Genomic DNA, 18221 nt, shown 5'->3' with positions numbered 1-18221 from the left:
GAAATATTAAATAGGCTAGAGATTTTTTATACTGTTATACCATTTTTGACAGTTTCTATACATAGAAAGAAGGTTCATTTATAGTTGTAAAAATGCAACCTATTCAGTTTTGTTTCATATTCTCTGAGACACTTGAGCAGCTATGAAAAGATAATTTGGGCTCAAATAAAGGCTTTTGTAATTGCTGTCAGCTTGGCCAAATACTGTTTTGAGCAATTTGGACAAAAAATTTGACAGTATACTTAGTTCAACACAAAATTAATAAAGTCAACTGAAAGTAAAATCTGCTTCTTACAAGAGGAGGGAAAGTGAAGGAACCAGTTATTTCCACACATTTTTTTATCTTTGTCCCCTGTTAAGGATTGAATTCCATTCATTTTGATCTACAAGTTTAATTTGTATGAATGGGTGCCTCCAGAAATTAGCCTGTGTCCGAAATACCAGTTTTTTAAATGAAAAACAGGGTCTTTGACACTGAGCCAGTCATTGACTTCGGGTTAAGTGAACACAGCACTTGCAAGTTGTTCTCTTCCATGTATATTTAATAAAATATGGTTGATTGTCACTGCCTGTATTAGCCAAGTGACACAGCTTTTGTTTTTCTAAAGCAGTCCTGCTTCTTTATTCCACCATCCCCCATATTCCTCTCACATGTTAATTTCTATTCTACAAGATGAATGGCATTCAGGAGGGAAATAGTAGCACCAAAATTCTAATGCTGTGTCTTAAATTAGTTGATATAAATTTTTTGACTGTTAGGACAAACATTGCCTTAGTATTTATGGAAGACAATGAAATATCTATTTGAAAAAAACCCCTGTACCTACAAAAAAGAAGACTGGAACCAAAAAGTCCAAAAATCCCACACTTTGCCTCTCTTATGGAAGATAGAAATTTTGAAAGACTATAAATATTAAAACATTATATTAACCAAAGAAACTTTTAGCAAGAGAGAGATGTTTGGAAGATGTTGCTGTATTTTCTGAAGGTAAACATGAACTTCAAACCAGAAATTCTCAAGAATAGGCACTATGAATATAGACACTGGAATGAGAAAAAAAAATTCAATCTATACGGCCATTCAAAGCCACTGCTTCTGCTATCAGAATTAATGATTTTTCCTTTCTTCTCTAAAGGTTGATTGCTAACACTGTACAGCACCAGAGGCTTCCATCAATGTGATGAAAAAAGAGGCTAGACCCAATCCTAGACCCCAAACTAACTTTGCCCCAATCATAGCTGTATCTACAAGATTACATTCTTCAAATTAAATGTCTTCTGATAAGTTTTACATTATAATATTTTTTTTTCCAAAACACTACAGTCTGAACACCAACAACTCTGGAAAGGACAGCAAATATAACCACATCATTTTTAAAGCACACATACACATAAAAACATTCACAAAACCCACAGCCAATGAAGAGGTAAAGAAAAAGGTAAAATCAAAGCTGCAAGAGTTGTAAGAATGTGAACAGAGCACCTCACATCAAAGGAATATTTGTGTAGTGTTCTTCTGCTCCACACAGGTACATGAGCTAAGACCTACAGGTCACATCCTCTGGGACAGAGATGTGGTTGAATCACTAAGGCAGGATGCAGAAGGCACCTGGCCCCACATCTCCCTGTGCCATTCCAGGGCAGCTGTACCACTCCTGGTATGCAGCCCTGAACAGAGCCATAGAGACATCTCAGCTCACCTGGCAGTGATGTATCTCAGCAGATTTTGCTGAAAGAGCAGCTCAGTCTGCACTTTCCTTTGTGGCTTTTTCCATCCATTTTTGCCTGTGTGGAACCTAAAATAATACCCACTGAAATATCCAATTTTACTGATGTTTAGGCCTTTGCTATCTGCTTGACTAAATAGGACTGACTAAAAACTAAAAAGTTTTATTTGGAGCAACACCTGTCTCATTTTGCAGCAAGGACATAGCACTGAAAACCTCTTTTACAATTCCAATTTCCCCCAAGTTCCTTCCAGGAGGCCAGAACAAGGAAGAACCATCACAAATCATCACAACACCTTGCATTTACATCACAAGAAGACATAAAAATATTCCTCCAGAAAACATACCAGTGAAAGCAATAGTGTATAAATAAATAAACAAATAAACAAACATAAATAAACATTATAAATAAATTAACGTTAGAAATAAACATTATAAATAAACGATGCTAGCATTATTTATTTTTTGCTCAGCAAAATGACCTCTCTTACCCTAAAGAAAGTACTCAGAAACTGCAGTAAAATTGGCAGACAGTTCTGAGTAGAGGCTGCATAGTTGAGGTCTCTAAACTAAATTAATTTTGTCCCAGGTTTAATTAATAAGTACAGTTTGTATGGCATGACAGGAGGCAAAAAAAAATGCTTTCAACATCATCTGTCTTAGAGAGAGGTACAAATTCTGAGGCAATGTGCTCTAATGGGCTCTGGTTTACATGCATCTCTTCAGTTATATAATGACAGCCTTTAGTTATCTGACTCACATCCTACCTCTCAGTGTTAGGTATGAATCAAAGCCATCCCTGGTCAGAACGAATTATCCTTTGTCACTGGAACACCATCTGATGAAACAAGAGTTATATAAACTCAGCATTTGTTTCAGGCAGTTCCATTTTTTTTCTCTCAGTGCCAAAAAAAAAAAATCAAACCAACTTTAAAAGTTGAAAGCAGAATTAATTATGAATTTACTTGTTCATGTAGAATAATCTGTCTTTAAAATAGCTCAGCATTGAAATTGCCTCAAAGGCAGAAACATCTGCTGCAGAGCAGAAGCACATACACCCTGGCTAAAAACAGAAACCTGAGATTTCACTGTTCAGCTTTGCCATTGCTTGTACTTAACATTGGTGCCCAATTGCATTGCAAGCACTATAGAAGTTTAATGATTACTCTGAGTGGCACCTAAAACACAATATGCAGGTATGATGGGTATGTGAAAGCAGAGAACCAATGTCAAAATGCATTCACGTAAAATGATACAGTCCTAGGAAACCTGCCTCTTCAGCACAAAAAGCTCATGCATACATAGATCTCAGAAGAATTGTATTCAAGAAACAGATGGAAGTTTGCATATTTTTCAAAATGAAAAGTGAAGCAAAAGGAAATAGCCTGCAGAGAGCCAGACAGTTCAGATCGCTCACCAGTATCTTACCATTCAGGGACTAGGAGGGCAGGGAAGGAAAAAAAAACCAGTCAGAAAATTTGCTCACCACAATAGACTGTGGTATTTTACACTGGGATTATTCATTTTCCTTTACAAGGAGGAAGGAATGTTCATTGTGCTGGGGTGAGAGGCACTAGCCGTGCAACTGAACAGTGCTTGCAGTAATGACTAATCAGCTAAAAGGAGTCTGCAGCAGGGAGAGAGCGTGTTAGGCAGCCTCTTGCCTTGAAACAGCAGCTGGGCTTATTTTGAGAGAGTAGAACTTCAGCAGAGTCTTTCATACCAATAAGAAAATGCACGGGAGCAGGTAAACACAAAAATACACCACTTATGACCATTCCTTACTACTCGGAGGTCAGTGGGTGCGGAGGTCAAACTGCGGATCTCTGGGAAGCTTTGAAGCTCTGCCTGTGTACTGCTCTGAGCCAGCAGCTCCCAGCTTTGTTTTCACCATGAATGGAGCAGTGGGGATATGTTGTCCTCACAGAGTCTCCTGCTCTTCATGGTTTCCAGCCCTGCTGACGCTAACACAGGCCGAAGGCAGGCTCACCAGGCAACAGTTCTTGTGTTGAACAGACTCACTTGAAATTCACTGCTGTTTGCTGTTCTAACCTCATGCAAAAACATACCTGTTAGAAGCCCTGTTCTTATAGCTTTCAGCACACAGGCACAGGTGTGTTATAAACAGCACCTGATCATCTGGGATAGTTTCTGGAGAGCCTCAGAAAATGGAAAAAAAACCCCACGGAGAACACAGGAGATGTGTATTGTAAGTATATATTTAAAAAGTAGGTGAGAAAACAGCAACACGGTAAACTTAAGGGAAACGTAAAAACACAGTTTTCCCTGTGCACCATGGATATCCTAAGTGATGTGAAAATGGCTAGTGATGCTAACTGTACCACAGGTGACATGATGCTCTGTATTGTAGTGCAAAGCATCATGTCTCCTGTGAAACAGTTAATTCCCAAGCCACATAAATTCCCTATTCAAAAGCAAATTTATTGACTTCTTTAAAGTGTTGGTTTCCAATGAGGGCACCATAGCATATCTTTCCTGATAGCTGTAAAGTATTGCAACTACCCTTCTTTCTCCCTGTACACAATGAAGGAAAGAAAAGAAGAGAAAAGTAAAAAACCCCAAAAAACCCCACTTATTTACCTGAATATCAGTGTCTTATTTTGCCTCTGATAACAAACAGGAAAATCCATATAGAATTAGTCTTTTTGTGATGTGCACCTGAGAAGCAGACAGCAGAATTTTTTAGCATAATAACTCACTGTTAGATTTCCACTTTCCATGCACCAGTGATAGGGAAGAGAAGAAACAACATCTGTGCTTTTTAAATAGCTACAAACTTAGAAAAACCCTTTTAGAAACACGGGAAGCCAAGGTCCCAGAAGGACAGAGTAGAAAAGAGCTTGTCTGCAGCATTTTAACCACGGATTCAGGTCTGGCTGTGTTAACAGCTGACTCTATTAAATAAGACGAAATGACCACCAGTATGGTCCTAGCCCATCACTGGTTAAGATATTAAAGAGACTTGGATGTCCCTGGGTCTTCAGCCTGCAGGAGAGTTCCACTACCTTTAAAACAGAGTGAATACAGTTCATGCAAGTGGAAATGAGTAGAGAATGGTCTTATTTAGCAATGAATTTATACAACCCACTGCCTGATGAATTGGAAATCAAGTTCAATTCAAGTGCAACAATTTTGAAATTCAGAAAACCATCCTCAGAAAAATCACTCGTAAAGGATTTAAGCAGCAATCAAATAACAGGCTGTGGTACTGAGCCCATAATGGCAAAACAAACAACACAGAGAAAACATACAGAAAAGCTATAATAACTGATAAGGTGGAGTCACCGGTGGTTGTTTTTTTCCTCTCTTGTTTCTCCATTGCATCCTCTGGACAAAGAAAGCGGAAAGCCCTAGCCAAGGAGTTCCCCTGTGTCATAGTTAGCTCAAGTGCTTTCCCCAAGTCCCACTGGTGTAAAGGAACATATTGGCAGGGAAGGGACATGGTTATACTGCTCTGGCAAACTCCATCTGGTGTATATGTCCCAGGGGTGCTGCAGACAGCTGGCATTAGTTTTAATAGTCGGATTCAAATCTTTCTCTGGATCAATGTGTACAAATCAGACCTGTAACTCTGTTGCTGTTCTCCTGCACAAGGCAGGCTTTGCCACAACTGGAAACCACAGAGATTTCTTTTTTGTTAATTTTTAAACCTAAAATATTATCCACTGAAACACCAGTCATTCAGCATCATCTTCCCATTTTTATTGTTCTTGTAGCAGAGAAAACTGAGTTTAAAGCCCTTTAAAGGGGATCTATCTCAATCCGTCCTAATCTGCTGAAAAAGAAAATGGTTATAACCACAGCTCAATCCCTACAAACTCTGGATACCGAACTCTCCTAACAATAAGATCAGGTCAGTTGAAACGAACCTCTTGTTACAGTGGCAGTACCCAATACTGACAACAGACTGGATCAAATGTCCTTACAAGATTCTTCATTAAAAAAATCTAGCTGAAATTATACCTGAAGAGTCTGTGTGCTACCTGAAATATTTAAATGAAGAAAAATTTGTAAAAAAGCTAAAGCTGTTACTTCCTTCTTTTTCACAGATATCCTGAATGAGTACTTTAAAAACTAATTGAATTAATTATTTTAATTAATTTGATAATTTAAATACTTATCAACACTAAAGCAAGGAGTCCAATAATATATATGAAAATAGGTGTTCATTGCAGACTGTATCATAATTCAAGACTGTAGTGCAATACCACAGAAACATGGGCAACACGTATGGTAAAAAATGTTAATACTGATAAAAAAGATGCCTTTTATCTATTGCTGTGGAATTTTACTAGCAGGGAGAAATATAGCAGCCAAAAGACTTCTTTCACAACCCTACATCAGGGACTAATAAACTGACACCCCAATATTGCAGACATTAGTTCCTGAGAACAGTCCCAGTGAAATTTAAAACCTCAAATGTTCTTTTTGAATTATGCTTAAAAAGGTCTTTTTTTTTAGAAAAAACAACTTTGAAATCATTCCGATATCTAAAGCCATTGTAGGACAAAATTGCTGCTTCCAATATTCACTTCCTCTGAGGGAGGAGTGAATATTCAAAAGCTGTCTTTTGAAGTTTTAAAAATGCCATTGTTTATGTAAAATTTGCTAATGGTATGAATAATGATACAGAATTGGATAGCAAAAACATTTTTTAAAATAAGTGTTCGGTTTCCCTTCATGCTGTTTTAAGTCCCTATTATTCTCTTAACAGTTACAAATCAGCACAGCACCAACTGAGCACTAATTCCAATTCTTTCATGACTCAGCTATTTAATGAAATTAGTGTCAAATGTTTATGTTCTAGTAAGAAATAAAGGTTTGCTTGAGCAGCTTCTATGTGGCATCATATCCAAATGTGGCAGTTCTATTACTTAACATTTAAAAATATGATCGAAAGGGTAATTTGTCTTGAAAAAAACCCCAAAATGCTCCCTCTTCTCCAATACAATTCTTTCTTCTCTTATGGCTACGTGGGAAGCTGTTCAAGTTTGACTCTCTAAGGAAACAAATAAAAGAATGAGATAGGTTTTTATATCTGTCTGCTGTGGCAAGACAAAGGGAATACAGATTTTTAATGGTGTGTTTTTTCCATTATCCATATACTAAATATTCTGGTTTATGTCACAGAACATTTTATCCCTCTCTGAGGCACTGCTTTGAGTGAGACACTTGAACTGCCTCTTAGCCACCAATATAGTACTTTTCTGATATATCCATCAGAGCTTCATTGAACAAACTGAGATTGAAGGGGGGTGTGTGTAAACCCTGAAAATGAAGTGGGAGGAGAGAGAAAAAATAATTGACATAATGTAGTCAAAAGTGGAAAAAGGTGTCTTTCATAAAAATGGTGTCCAGAGGGTGTCAAACTTGACTAATGAGATTTCCTTCTTTGGATTGCAAAGGCATTTGAAGCAACCTTAACAATATTTTATTTCATTAATATATATCCAAATAGTCTCTCTGCATATCCCAGAGTTTCTGGGTGCTTTTTTTTTTTTTTCCCCAAGATAAATAAAGTCATTTTGACAGGAATAAGGCGGACATTGCAATGGAAAAAACTTAAACTGTAATAGTTGTGACCAAAATTCCCTTGCCTTTGCTGGGAACATTTTCATTGGCATTGGTGAGCTTTCGCTGAGCTCCAAAGGAGATTCTTAAAGTCTTTTGATTCAAAATCTAACTAGAATGTGGAAGATTAAGACTTGTAAGGGACAGGTTTGTAGCTGCTGTAAAGTTTCACAGCTCTATTGACTTTAAAGAGTGCTTAAATAATTTGTACTAGAAGATAATTTGCCTTCAAAATTCACAAACAACTTTCATTCCTCTTCTATTAATCTTCCACACTGTACATACCACATTTTGTAGAGTAAATATGAACGTACAGTCAGTAGTTTGACTTTTATTTTTTTATTATCAGCTCTTGGAAGATGAATAAGTTGTGTGCCCATTGATTTCCTGCTGTTCTGTATGTGGAGCGGATAATAAATCCATATCACATCAAGTGTGCTTTAGAAAAAGATGCACTCTGGATTTTAGAGCATATAATTAGGTCAAAAAGGCAGCCTGGGTAGCTGGTTCGCCTGGAATCAAAGAGAGTATCTGGAAACAAATTGAATATAGCTTGTAGACCTTTTCATTGACACGATGACTGAGAATTTCAAATTTGTATATACTTCAGTAAATCCATAGGTAGTAAAGAAAGTAATTTGGGGATCTTTTTTTAGAGAGACAAAATTCAAAACTTTTGATTGCTATGAGTTATTGGCGTAGGAAACAGATCTTTTGTAACTCAACAGAGAAGAAAGATTTGAGTGTGCTGGTAGGGAAAGATTATGAAGTTGGGAAGCATGCAGGTTTTTACCGGAATCATAAAATAGCTTAGATTTAAAAAGACCTATGGAGGTCACCTGGTTTGACTCCCTGCTCAAAGCAGGGCCACTGTTAGATTTAGATCTTACTTTGAATTTAGATCATGTTACTGAGGGCAATATGGTGTCAAGTTTTAAATATCATCAGAGAAGAATCCTCTCCCAGCTTGCCTGGGCAGTCTCTCAATGGGCTTCACCCTTGTTACTGTAGAAGGATGAAAAAATGGTTTTCACAGTATTTAAATGAAATATCAATTATTATAATTCATGTCCTTTTGTTCTGCATCTTTCAGAGGAGCCTGGCTCCAGCTTTCCTTCTACCAGCCTTTTCATAAACCTCATTTGCTTCATTCCCTTTATCATTTTGGTGGCTATCCTCTGGACTTGCTCTACCATGCCAACGTCTTTCATGTATAGGGGGCCCAAAACAGGACATCTTTCTCCAGATGAAGTCTCACAAGCACCAACATGAGGGACATGGTCACTTTACTTGAATGACTGCAAATGACATGGTAATAGAATTTAGCCCTCATCGCTGCAACAGCACGGAGCTGACTCAAGCAGCACATTGCTGACCATCCTCAAAAATAACCCAGGGCCAATGTTTTAAGTGTCAGGGACTGAATCTTAGGATGTCCCTTCCAGGTTCATTAGATATGGCTGAGTAAATATCATGCCAGGCTTCAGCTTGCCTTCTAGGCAGACTTTTTGCTTGTGGAGGGCTGTTGCTTCAAAGGAAATGTGAAAAGATGTCTGTTACTAAATTTCCTTAGTTGTTGTTTTAGGTTTTGTTGTGAAAGTTAAAAAAAATGATGGATTCTGAAATGCCTTTGAGATATACCTACATTTTAAAGAATGTGGAAGGTTAAACACTAAAACAACCATGGATTATTAATTGTATAATGAATTGCTTTCTTATCGACCATATGGGTCATGGGGTTTCTCAAAGGGATAGGGAAAAGGAAATGTATTGTCAGTAACATGTTCAGGATACTCATACAGGCACTGGAACTTGGATGAGCATGAATATTAATAAAAAAACAAATTGGAAATACAGATTGCACCACATCTGTACATGCCACATAAGGCTAAGTAATTAAAAAGATTTTTTTCATTTCTCTTAAGTGTTCACATTGAGTAACATTGACTTCTTCCACCTCTGTTTGGTGAGATAAAAATATTTCTTTCAGATGGGAGTGCTGCTTCTGTTATCTGTGCCTTTGTCACCTTGAGACAAGGCTGACAAAACACAGCCTGTGTGAAATCATGTATTTGTGAGATCATTTTGAAGCTAAAGCAAGTTATGAATGCCATTTACTGAATATTATGGGGGAAATCCTAATGTGAACACACAATTATAGCAATTCAAAAAATACACTAGCAGTTAATTTAGGAGATGCATTTGAACTTCTAATATCTTTATTATTTAGATCTAGGCAAACTGTCTTTTTCTCTACAAATTGTGACTAGGTCTAGGACACCAGGAGTCAGTTGAAACTGAGCTATATGTCAGCAGCATCAGTATTCTGAACTGCTCAGTCTTGGACTGACTATTCATTTTTGTTTTTTTTTACACCACAAAATTATGCAGTTTTTTTTAAACTGTGGAAATATGAACAAAGCCATAATTTATGGCAGACACAGAGAATTTTTTACCAAGTCAATCAGTTCAATGTGGAGATGACCTATGCAATTGCCTTCTAAATTTTTTAAAATACTTTGTTACTTAAAAAAATCTTCCTTTATAAATCTTTAAACTTTGTTAGATTCTAAATGACAATGAGAGTGATCTATTCAAGTCAGAAATGTGTCTGGTTTACACACAAACGTTTACAAACCTATGGCTTGTTGACCTTCATGCAGACCAAACGTTAGCCAAAAGTGGAAAGCAGGGTGAAATTGATATTATCTGAAGCTCATTGAAGTTCTCATTTAAGGTCTTAAAAACCATCTAGTTCAAGAGGCTTTCGACTGGCTTTATATAGGAGGTTGTTTCTAAAAAACAAACCTTTGCACTAAGATATTCGTAAAATGAAATGGCATGTTCAAGAAATGCATTGCATGCATCATCTTTCTAATGTGTCCCAGCCATGTGAGCTATGATAAATATCAGCAGAAGACTATTAATAACATTATTTCCTTCGTTGGAGTATTTTAGTATTACTAGAATTACTTTGGGCTCTCCACGCATTAAGGTCACTGTCACAGAAGAGGCTCAGAGAACAAGGACCCCTCCTCACAGCTCCCAGCAGGCAGCTGCTCAAAGGACAGGGAAAAGAATGGAAAGTAAAGTACTTTGGCTCCAACAGGCTACTCTTTACATTGATATAAATTTTTAAAGCTGGAGGTGGCCCTTGAGAATTGGAAGACTAAAATGGGTTTTTGAAAGCTCCCACTGTTTTACTTCCCACGGAAGAAAGAGGAGAGATATCAATGAATCTCATTACCATCACCAGCGAAAATTTTTACTGCATTAGTCTTCACCTGGACAGCTTTTAGAAGTACAACCACATTGCAAAAAATGGTATAAAAATAGTTGTCACAGCAGCTGAAAGAAAGCTTTCATAAGAAAGCACAACTCTAGCCTATTTTACAAACTTTCTAACCTCAAGATAATGTTATACAACAATTTTAAACAGAATTACTTACCTTATAAGTCTTTTGTTCCTCTTTTTACTTGTGTGATCCCTCTCAACGCAAGTACACAGCAATTAAGCATCAGCATTTTCCATTCTGCTTATCTGACAACAACACACCTGGTCTAAAATCTGTAAACCCAGTCACCCACCCACCCCAGTGTCTCGCCTGAGCTGAGTCACAAGAATTCAAACTTGTCTTTTTGTTGCATCAGCAGCAGACGGACTACATGGATGGAAACAAACAGCTGCTGATTTGTCACTGACCCCAGGGAGAATACAGAGAAATTTGATTCAGTCTCTATAGTCTCCTGACTCAGAAACCTTATTAAAGGTTTGCACAGATGCATATTACATAATCTCTAGGGTAGAGCATGGGTTTGTAAGATCATTTTTGAGATGTTCCAAGCTTTGGCCAAAGATAAAATATACTGGGGAGGTCCATTCTTTAACTTCAAATTAGTAATTAGTGGTGTTGTTTATAAATACTCCATGCATGGTCTTCTTTAAAACAGCAGAAGGGAAAGCTAGGAAAACAGAAACTGACTAGGCTGAACACACTATCTATGGCACTCTATGTTTTATAACACTGAGGATCTTTGAGCCCTCATTAAACTGTGTGGATATTAAGATTCTCTAGAGCAAGGTCCAGGACTTTGGTGTTTTGTTGCTTATTTCTGCACCCCTTCCCCCACCACCCCCCTTTGTTAGACTTTTGTTTGTGTTTTTGTTAGTTTGATTTGGTAATTCTATTTTACGGTGTGGGATGTTTTGGTTGTAAGCACATATTCTATTAACAGGCAAACTATTTCAAATAACATTGTAAAATGTAAAACTTCTCCTTTTAATCTTTCCCAAGCTGCTTTCAACATAATTTCAAATGAAATAAGGAACTGCTTTCTCCTTAGAGACTGTTACATAGGACATCACCAGTAATATTTGACCCCTTAATTTATGTCTTACTCAGTACTCTCTGGTTTGATGCCTTTCTCACAGCCTTTCTCAGCTGTGAGGTTTTGTCTTATCCAACACATCTCACAACACCTAAAATTCAGAATACCCAGAAAACAAACATACTAGCAAATACAGCTCTTGGAGTCTACCATCCAACAAAATTTATTTCAAGTGACACTCTGATATAGTTGTGAACTGCTAATTATCTAATATGGAAAACTTTAAACACTGTTTTACTGCTAAATGTGACTGGATAATCCAACTGCATTTAAAGATCAATAGGGTAAAACTCTTCCTATAGTTTGGGGAGGACAGGTGGGTAAAGGTAATTGCAATTATAAAACTTTACAAGTCCCAGAATACTTAGAAGCTTTGAATTTCCATTCCCTCAATGATTAGGAAAAAAAAAAAGATCAGAGTAATAGAGATCACTATTCATAGAAAACACCAACTGTTGTTCATGGTCTTAGTAGAAATCGAGGACCTACAACAATATCTGCAATGCGCCATTTGCTCTACTCTTTCACAGGAAGAAAAGTGTAATTTGCTTTAGAATCAGTGACTCTTTATTATAACTATTTTATTTCTTATATTCCAAATAAAACCTACTTTCAATGAGTATGCCATGAATCCAGAATGCCAACAGTTGCAGAAAATACTTTGTGTAATTGTAATTGCAGGTATCTTGTAGAAATTAACTGCCAAACAAATCAATGGGTAATTTTCCAGATACAACTAGGAAAGCGAAATGTATGCTCTGCCCCACAGACAGCATTTTGACCATGCAGTGGATTTTAAATAAAAGATTAAAAGTTTAATATTCTGTTATCTGGGTTCCTGTCAGAGGAGAAGAATGTTGTAGAAGAATGGAAGAAGACAGAATTCTTCCTTTAGTCAATACTTGCCAAAAAATGAGAAAATGCAGTGCTAATCAGACAGCAAAATATGGTTTACCCTTTTGCAGACTAAAATAAATGCGTATTGCTTTAGGCTATAAGTAATATAATTTAAATCTCATTTGTATTTTGCAAATTAAATAAGTTCTAACAAGTGAACAGGATGAACAGGAAAGTCAGATATTTTCTCATGGGATTTACCTTACTTTTCTGCTCCATTTTCCCCTGTTAGTCCTTGTGATATAACCACAACACAGAACAATCTGTCTTTCACATGCCACTGTGAATTTTTACATTTTCATTTAATTTCATGAATAATGTTAATGTTTGTTGTGAGTTTGATTGACAGGTAGTGGTAGAGTAAATACAGGTTGCTAATGAGTATACAACTGACAAATACTTTTAAAAAGGCAGTTTTGTTTTATTGTCTGTTTTTCCTAAGAACAACGATTATAAAATTAAAAGATTTTTTTTTAAAAAAAGTATACCTCCAATGAGATCTCCCAAACTGAGTTATCTTTCAGATGATGAAAGAAATTTTCTGCTTCCACCAATACATTGTCTCAACTTATTATTCTGACTTGTACTTTATGTCATCAGAGATATTAAGATATTATAAAAATGACTTCAGAGATCAGGCTGAAAAAAAAATGCGTGGGAGAACTTTGTGAGATTTTGATGTCTCTGGACTTTGACCACATCTACAATACATTAATTGTATGGTTCAGTACGGACCTAAAGTCTGAAAAACCTTGATTTAAATTACCTGCATCTCATCTCTGGAGAATAGGATGTGAATCTGATTCACAGGAAAAGGAAGTTGAGTGATTTTCCTGTGAAACTTATTACAGGCCACCTGAGCTTGGAACTATATTCTTTCAGACAGTCCCACATGGAAGCAGATATCTTTGACACTAGACAGAAAAAGTGGTGTTGCAGCTATTCCAAAGAAAAAGAAAAGAAAATCAATATTTGGGATTACTCTACCCCCATAATGCTTAGCAAGCATACACAAGCACCACAAAATTTCACACCAATACATCCAATTCAAAGTATGTCTGGCTTGTTTGATGGGATCAGCTTGATTAAGGAAGACAGAGGTTTCCAATTCCAATTCTGGTGTTTTGGAGGAATGCAATTCATTTCAGTTACATATTCACAGACATCCATACATGTGTGAAAAAGCAAATGAACATTTATTCTATGCCCTCAATTTAAAATGGACAACTTCTAAAATTAAGTAAATGATACCTAAACTAAATTTTTCTAGATTTTTTAAAATATTACATGAATTTAGAAAAAACATTTTTTAATATTATATTTGCAAAATATTTGTTTTATATCCTCCAATCAAAGGTAAGCAGAAATATCTAAATGTGCTTTTATATTTATTATGACTTTATTAAGACTTCATAGGAAAAACCTTATATTTTAAAACATCATGTGATGAACTTCACTAAAGTATTTCCATTTTTTATAGGCCTCACTGTTCTGTAAGAACAAAATTTAAAAATCACATTTTTCTGTTACGTCACAGACTGACATCATAGTAGTCAATGTATTTGTGACAGTATTACACTCTTTGGCCTTCCAAGAACTCCTAGTAAATTTTCTCTCTTTTTTAAGTTCAGCTTTTGCTTCTCAACTTTATTACAAATACACTCAATAACTTTTATTTTTCAGACACAGAGAGGCTTTTGTGTTCTTCCTATCTCTGTGTACAGTGTCTCTGTGGTCTTTGCTTTGCTCCTACATTTTGTTCATGGCAATCCAATCTATTTGTCCCTTTCTCTAATTTTTCTGCTTATCTGACAGTCATTAATCAGCCTTGGATTTAGCCTTTCTCTATTTCAATATGGAACAATTTGAACCTATACATTTAAAATGATTTGTTGAAAACTGCCTGTTTCACCTGCCTCTTTTCCCCTTAAGCTTACTTCTCAAATCCCAGTGTTTGCTCACTGCCTACTCATTTGTTGCTTGTTATTCTGCTCTCTGGGCTCTTTTCTGAAAAGCTGTGAACTCTGTCAATTCAGTGTCATTCTCATTCATGTTGTCTTCAGCCCTCATAGTACCAGTGAATATTTTTCTGTTAGCTGGACTCAGTCCAGAAAAATGTCTCCCTCAGATATTTTCTTGAGGTTTTGTACTGAAGTCTTCTCACAGACACATTCTTAGAAACTGCTGGACATCAGATCCCTGCAGCACTCTCTAGCCACAGACAAAACCCTCAGTTGCCAGTGGGTAATTCTGCCACATAGTATAAAAAATACTCTCAAAAAGTTTTATCTATCTGGTCTATATTGGGTCTACAGCCTTCTAGGGATCTAAGTCTGAAGTCAAAATGTGATGTACAAAGAATATACCCCTTGTTCTACTGCCTGTACTTGGACAAACTTACCTTTTATTTTAATATTTATGCAATTTGAATTAAAAGGGGTAATTGGCATATCTCTCTTGTACAAATGACATTGTATTTTTGTTCTTTTAATGTGTCTTTTGGCTCTTTTTCTTTATTCCTGTATTATCTGCCCTAGTACATTTTTATTTAACTATTATCATCCTTCATGCTCCTCTTATGAATGCATTCTAATTAATTTTTTCTTTCCTGCATTTTGTTTTTACCTTAAGTTTCCATTCCTCAGGCCTCTCTGTCCTTCAACCTGTAAACATCTTTTTGCAAGCTTTGTAAAAGTGGTTTTTTTTTTCTTCCCTGCCCTGCAGTTCTTGGGACTTCAGCTCAGACAAGGCAAAATGAAGTCCCTTGAGTAGCATCCTCTGTGCAGCCACACACCTGTTTCCAGCACACATCTAGTCTGCAGGTGTCTACATATTGTTAGAATATATATTAGTTTTCACATATTTTCAACAGCTCTAAGTTTTTGTTCCTCTTAATGTGGAAGCTTGTCACTTTCCCTTACAGGTTATCTCCATTAGTTAATTTTTCCCAGAAAACATTTCAGTTTTCTGCTCTGCTGCAAATTTGATTTCTGGGACCAGATAAAATGCAATCCCTTGTAGTTTGATTGTAATATACTCTGTAGCTGGAATGCTCATATTTTTACACACCAGACAACCATTTCAGCTACTTTTACATCATTTTATGACCTTTAAATTTGATTATATTTGTGGGTTTTTGGCATTCTCACAGTCTTCTGAACTCTGAGATAATCCTAACAATGCATTTTAAAGGAAGATCCAAAGTCAACTGAGCAGTCATCAGATCGTCAATAAAAAAATAATTACGGTTACTAGGCTTAGTATTGATTGTTTGAAATGCCAAAGTATATGCACATTCTAAATCTAACACAAACAGTATGGTCATCATAAATTATGATGAGAATTCCCATAAAAAGTTGCAAACTTTTGGTGTTTTTAGTGTGAGTTATCCATCACCTAACATGACATTAGCAATAACTAACACTTCAAAGATTTTTTTTTTTTATAAAGCATAGACCAAATTCTGAAGTTTTGCATAGGTTTGAAGGAGAAATACTGAGTTCAGAAGCTGGTTCATCAGTACATTTGTCATGTTAGATACAGTATATGTGTGAGACTTATTGTGTCACCTAAAATTTTAAGACAATTAAATATTATGTTATGTGCGAAACCCTGGAGTGGGTATTACTAATTATCAGAACCAGAAAAGAGTCTAAGTTTTCTTACTTCTGTAGATATTCTTACTTAATCTTAATTTTCAGACTGCTGTGAGGTTGTGGGTTTTTTTGCTTTTGTTTGTTTGTTTTCTGTATTCTGTTTATTTGTTTAATTTCATCTATATTGTAAAATATTTGCAAAGACCAAGGAATCAACCAGTTTGAATTAGTAAATTCAAACATGCATTTGCTTCAAATTAAATTCTTTGCCTGTAAAAAATTGCATCTTTCTTTACATGGGCCTTTATCTTGAGACATCTTCAAAAATTCAGATATGAGAGAGAGTATCTGACAAATCACAGGGTCCTTTTCATCAGAATCTTCTCCCAGCCCCACTTTTGGTAAAGTGAGCAGTAGACTCTGCTATGCCTTTCTCAACAACTGTGTGCAGTGCAGTGATTGAGACCAGGAAAAGACAACCTCCCTGAATTAAATGCAGAAGAAACAGACCAAGGACTTCTTGAAGATGAATCTTAATCACAGAAAGGTTTTATTTCATCTAGCATAGCAGAGTCTTGTTGCAGATCTTGTAATGGGTAATGTAAAATGGACTCATTTTTAAGTAGCACTTTTTTTCTCTGGACTACTACAAGGAGCATTAAACTAAAATGGCATAAATAATATGACATTTACTGTTATTTTCTCCAATTTTCAGTCCTGTTTCAACGTCTTCTTCTTTGATTACTTTCTTTTTTTCTATGCAGTACTCCTTTTTTGCTTTCTGTTTAAAATAAAAAGGATCAACTTGTATTAAAATTGTGAACAGCACACTTTTTCTCAGTCTTCATGAGTACATAAATTATTGAATCCAACCTCTCTGGTGGTGTATCTATCTAGTCTACTCTTATTTCTTACTAAAACTTAGTAGGCAATTGCAAATCATTCTCTTTAACCTTCATTCTCTTCTCTCTTTCATACATGTGCAATGACATGTTGGCATAAGATAAATATATATATAATACATGTAAATCCTTTCTTGCACTTAGCTATTGCTGTTAAATTTTCAATTGACATTCAAAAGAGCAGTCTAAAAAGATATGCTAAACACTGCATGAATCAGCTTTTTAAAATGTTCACAGTACCCAAAACAATAACTGCTGTATATCATGCTGGGGGCTGAAAGTGACAAATACTTTGTTATTGTTCTTTTTGTAGGCTCAGAATAATTAGCAGTTGTTTAGACTTAAAAAGGAAGGTTTGAAGATTTCTTTCAGATACAGATAAGAAAAAAATACTAAAGGAATAGAATATAATTCTAAAGGCCCTCTACAAACTACAGCTGTTACCTTGAACTTTGCATAAGGCCGGGCCTGCATTAAGAAGGACCCAATCAGATAAGACAGCAAAATAAAGGAAAAAAAAAATGTATCCAGCCTTTTATATACTGATACACACTCAGACTTCAGAAAACAGACTTAACTAAGAAAATGCATGTCTTGTACATCTGTTCAATACCTAAGGAAATTCATAATGTCCCATGATTGGTATTTTACAGTTTAAAATGTTAGATTAGAGACAATTTACACCTGTTAGCTGGGAATTTCACTTTTATTAGCAAGGAATCGCAATGACTACAGTTGACTTCTATACTTGTTTCAAAAACCCTATTGCAGCAACTAAGAAGAAGGGATCTTACTATTCTGCAACACTGAAAGTAACTTTTCTCTTCAAGCATACCATGAAGAAGTTTGTAAAAGCGACAGTGACATACACTTGCATTGAGGGACAAACCTTCAAAATTTGTGGATTGTCATTAAAAACAAGAACATTTCTCAGAAGGAATGTTCTTGCATTGATTAAGGCCTTAGGACATATAATAATAATTAAATCATTGGAAAAATTTGTTACTTTAAGAGCAAAATTCAAACTTTGAATTTAGTCAGAACAATATGACAATCCTAAGCAAAAGTAGACTTTTCTTCTGCAAGTTTTAAGCTGACAGAGGGATGTTAAATGAGAA

At 35.9% G+C, this 18221-nt stretch overlaps 1 protein-coding gene across 3 annotated transcripts in view; it reads right to left on the bottom strand.

Moving 5' to 3' along the window:
• HS3ST5 (heparan sulfate-glucosamine 3-sulfotransferase 5) overlaps positions 1–18221 on the bottom strand; it is a 192048-nt gene that overhangs the window by 116992 nt on the left and 56835 nt on the right. Inside the window, exon 1 of one of the 3 annotated variants that reach the window (XM_066179372.1) lies at positions 2495–2529. The exons of the other annotated variants lie outside the window; for them this stretch is intronic. The gene's annotated coding sequence lies outside the window, so the exon portion shown is untranslated. Of the gene's footprint in view, positions 1–2494; positions 2530–18221 lie in introns of those variants that run through there. 3 annotated transcript variants of the gene reach the window in all.

Source organism: Chamaea fasciata, unplaced genomic scaffold (genome assembly GCF_029207755.1).
Source record: "Chamaea fasciata isolate MVZ Bird 193981 ecotype frontalis unplaced genomic scaffold, bChaFas1.0.hap1 SCAF_3, whole genome shotgun sequence".
Taxonomy (NCBI): Eukaryota; Metazoa; Chordata; class Aves; order Passeriformes; family Sylviidae; genus Chamaea; species Chamaea fasciata.
Note: the sequence above shows the minus strand (reverse complement) of the source record. Positions and strands in the feature narration are given on the sequence as shown.